Source organism: Haematobia irritans, chromosome 4 (assembly GCF_050003625.1).
Source record: "Haematobia irritans isolate KBUSLIRL chromosome 4, ASM5000362v1, whole genome shotgun sequence".
Lineage (NCBI taxonomy): Eukaryota > Metazoa > Arthropoda > Insecta > Diptera > Muscidae > Haematobia > Haematobia irritans.
Window position 1 is genome coordinate 161,028,804 of NC_134400.1, and position 4,933 is coordinate 161,033,736.

General features: G+C 31.2%; 1 long non-coding RNA gene across 1 annotated transcript; it reads left to right on the forward strand.

Moving 5' to 3' along the window:
* Positions 1–2,461: 2,461 nt before the first annotated feature.
* LOC142236562 (uncharacterized) lies at positions 2,462–2,829 on the forward strand. Its single transcript, XR_012722093.1, has 2 exons — positions 2,462–2,558; positions 2,616–2,829. It is a non-coding gene; the product is annotated as an uncharacterized LOC142236562 (long non-coding RNA).
* Positions 2,830–4,933: the final 2,104 nt, after the last annotated feature.

Below are 4,933 nucleotides of genomic sequence, written 5' to 3' on the forward strand. Positions count from 1 at the left end.
CAATATGGCCCATTTGCAATACCATCCGACCTACATCAATAACAACTACTTGTGCCAAGTTTCAAGTCGATAGCTTGTGTCGTTCGGAAGTTAGCGTGATTTTAACAGACGGACAGACGGACGGACATGCTCAGGTCGACTCAGAATTTCACCACGACCCAGAATATATACTTTATGGCGTCAAAGAGCAATATTTCAATGTGTTACAAACGGAATGACAAAGTTAATATACCCCCATCCTATGGTGGAGGGTATAAAAACATAAAATTCTGAAAAATACAAGAAATCTATATTTGATCTTAATAGGTATTACGAGTATTCTGAATTTATTGTTTTTATATGCCCTACGACTTTCGATGATTAATACGATCTGCCTTAGGGGGGTCATGTCAACCCAGTGTTACCAGAAGCACAGGAAACTCTGTAAAGGTAGGTTTTTTTTTGAGTTTTGTAGGGAAGTAGGGGCAGACTTCTCCAAATACACCAAATGTAGGGACTTTTTCCAACAACACAATTTTCAAAAAAATTTACATTTAGGATGCTCTGGGTTGAGAAAAAATATTTAAATAAAATTTTGACAAAATTTTCGATATAATTAAAATTTTGACAAAATTTTCTATACAGAGAAAAAAAATTCCGTAGTTAAACTAACGCTAAATGTAACTTATTTTTATTGGAAATAATTATTTGCTTGTAGTTAGATTTTATTATTTTTATCGAAATTTTCCACAGCTTAATGAAATCTTACTTTTTTTAAGTACACGCAAAAAAATAATTCTTTCCTCCCAAACGAAATTTTAGACAAACAAAGTTCGTTTCTCATTAGCTCTTCGTTGAAAGTGTATTTGGAAGAAAAGTATATACTTTTTGTGATAAACTTTTATTCTTTTCCAGGATGTAAAAACAATTTCATAAAGACTAACTCAAAAAAAATTTTTTTTTGGCTAATTGCATTTTCCCTCACACCTTTCTCACTTCCATGAAGTTTTGCAATTTGTAAGCCAACACACTATTCACTGAGCTATATAGCCGTTATTGTCATCAATAGACAATTACCCATATAAGTTATATTTATATAGCATAGCTTGCGGCGCCCACGAGCCGATTAAACAAAAGTTTATTTAACAGAAAAATACATTTAGTTGGGCACCGTGGATCAGTGGTTGCTACGTTCGACTTGCATGCCAAGGGTCGTGGGTTCGATCCCTGCTTTGACCAAAGTTTTTTTTTTGTTTTTTTTACATATATTCCAGAGATGGTCGAAAGATTCCGAAAAAATGTTCAACATTACATTCTACTATATTAAATGTTTACTATGAACTGTAAAATGTGTCTTATTAAAAACCTAAAGTCAGAAAAGAACAGTGTTTGATATAAACGAAATGGACTGTGTTGTTGGTTCAAAAATAACTTTTTTTTATTAAAAAAATAAACATTTTGTAACAAACGAATTTTTTTGGTGATAAAAGTGTATACTTTTCGAAGCAATTCAGAAAAATCTAACAAAAGAAAAACGTTTTCGGTACACGTTTTCCAAACGTTTTTTTCTTTACGTGTATGTATCAAAAATTTTATGAACTAAACGTGAGTATAAAGTTCAACGACATGAATTCAATATGAACTAAAACAAATGAAAATTTTCGTACGACTCCCACACGGATGAAAAAGACTGTTTTTCATATGTTTGGCTATAAACATTATATGTTTGGAACACAAATTTTTAAACACAATATTTTTGAATGCAAGCATATAATGTTCATAAACTAGCATAACATGTTTGGGACATATATGTTAATATGTTAGAACATATTATGTTTGGGACATAAAATGTTTGTAAATATAATATGCTTGGATGCAAACATATATTAATTTAGAAATAGCCTATAAACATATATGTGTTTAGTAGCTTGGAGCGCTATTTAACAGGGAGCGATATTGAATTAAGTTGGTGGTTGTTGCTTGTAATTACAAAATTAACATTTTATTTTTTCTTGGGCAATTGATCAGCTACTTCTTTGATCCTTACAAACTGTGTGGTCCGCTGTTCGAATCCCCGTCCGGCAAAAGGTAAAATTAAAATAAAAAAATCATACAATTGAATAATTTCTTCTACAATGTTTGTATTACAGAAAAAGGTGCTAAGAACTAAAAAATCTCGTGGAAGTGAGAAAGATGTGGGGGAATATACAATTGGGCAGAAACAAAATTTTGAGCATTCAGGTCGAAAACCTATGTTGTTAGCACCTATATTACCTGTTTATTTTCATAATTCATTATGATTGTAAATATATAAATAAATAAATAAAATTTTGAGCACAATCCCTGCCAGCATTTCAAAGTTCCATTTCAACCTCATCGTTACCACAGACTCGTAAATGTCACTTCAACCATCATGAAAAGGTACATCAAAAAGTACATGCAAGTAATTTGCCATCCCTACTGTTAAAAAAGCCATTTTTTTGTGAAACGCCAAGCGCAACCAGCTTGTTATATTTTAATTAAATAAAAACGAAAATAAAGTTCTGAAAACATAGATTATACGCTTAAAATTGTGAAAGGTATATTGGTGAACAATTTGGTGATTTTCCAAATGGAATAAAGTGATTGTTTTTCAGATATTTTACAGACACGCTGCCTCCATGGAATAAAAACACTGGTTGATAGACGCAGCAACATGTAACTCGCTACTTGTAACTCAACATCATCATTAATGCCAAAAATTATGTTAAATGTAATGTGATAGTGGTATAAATGTTATATTTTTAAGAATTCGTAAATGTTTAATCAAATTAATAAATATCTAAACAAACGTGTTTTACTCGACCACAATGATTCTTTTACAACTATCTTAAAATGCACTTTTTCTGATTGTTTGGAGGGTCCCTTATTGGCGTCGTTCTAAATTGATCTATAAAGGCACCTAATAATTGCACTCATGCGAAACAATTTTGTAGTAACTTGGCGTGGTACAACTTCTCAATAGTGACGGCGCTTTTCCGACGAGTTTTTGATGTCGTATATGATTGTTTTCGACGTAGTGGGGATTCTCAAAAGAGTCCCCAAATTCAAAAAATGTTGGCAGGGATATTGTTTGGGAGAATTTTTTTAAGCATATAATATTTTTGGGTGCAAAATGCTTCCAAACATATTATATGTTCACATAATAACATATTGTTTTTTGGAAGACAACATTATTGAATTTGGATGCAAAAATACAAAATGTTTGGAACTTAGACTACCCAAACATATATTTTTTAGACCAATATGCTTTCAAACATATTATATATTGGAAGAGACCAAACATAAAAATGTTTGGGCAATACCCAAAAATATATATGCTTGAAGCAAAATATGTTTGGGAGTATATGTTACAAAAGCGATTTTTTGTGAGCGTGCAAAAATAGTAAGAATGAACTACTGTATGGTTAAACTGGTCATGATTTGGCGCCAATGATTTTCTTCTTTACTTTTAGTTAATTTTTTCTATGAAATGATGTAACAGCGCATTCAAATTTCCTGGTTTTAACAATGCTTTGTGGAAATCTCAAAATGTGGAGAAAAATTTAGTTAAATTTTCGTGCGTGCTAGTTCATTCTTCCTATAAAACAGTTCACATTTTTTCGGTGTAGAAATAAAATTTTGACAAAATTTTTTATTTAAATAAAATTATGACAAAATTTTCTATAGAAATAAAATTTGACAAAATTTTCTATAGAAATAAAATTTTGACAATATTTTCTGTTTAAATAAAATTTTGAAAATTTTCTATAGAAATAAAATTTTGACAATATTTTCTATTTAAGTAAAATTTTGACAATATTTTCTGTTTAAATAAAATTTTGAAAATTTTCTATAGAAGTAAAATTTTGACAATATTTTCTATTTAAGTAAAATTTTGATAAAATTTTCTATAGAAATAAAATTTTGACAATATTTATACCCTTCACCACTACTGTGGTACAGGGTATAATAAGTTTGTGCATTTGTATGTAACGCCAAGAAGGAAAAGTCTGAGACCCATCGTTTAGTATACCGATCGTCTTAGAATTAAATTCTGAGTCGATTTAGCGATGTCCGTCTGTCTGTCTGTCCGTCTGTCCGTCTGTCCGTCTGTCTGTTGATGTATTTTTGTGTGCAAAGTACAGCTCGCAGTTTTAGTCCGATTGTCCTAGAATTTGGTATGGGGTCCTGTTTCGGCTCAAAGACGATCCCTATTGATTTTGGAAAAAATCGGTTCAGATTTAGATATAGCTGCCATATATATTTCACCGATCTGGTCATAATTGGCGTGTATATCAACCGATCTTCCTCAAATTCCGTACAACCCAATATTTTATGAGTCTCGAAAAACTTGCGAAATATCATCCAAATCGGTTCAGATTTAGATATAACTCCCATATATATGTTTTTCTGATTTCGACAAAAATGGTCAAAATACCAACATTTTCCTTGTAAAATCGCCACTTCTTAGTCGAATAGTTGAAAAAATGACCCTAATTTTCTTAATCTTTCTTCTAATGCATATATATCGAGCGATAAATCATAAATAAACTTTTGCGAAATTTCCTTAAAATTGCTTCAGATTTATATGTTTCCCATATTTTTTTACTAACATTGTGTTCCACCCTAGTGCATTAGCCGACTTAAATTTTAAGTCTATATATAGACTTAAACTTGCTGTGCATGCTAAATTTGGTTGAAATCGGTTCAGATTTGGATATATCTCCCATATAAAGCTTTCGCCCGATTTACACTCATATGACCACAGAGGCCAATTTTTTGCTCCGATTTAGTTGAAATTTTGCACAGGGAGTAGAATTAGCATTGTAGCTATGCGTGCCAAATTTGGTTGAAATCGGTTTAGATTTAGATATAGCTCCCACATATATGTTTTCCGATTTCGACAAAAATGGTCAAAATACCAACATTTTCC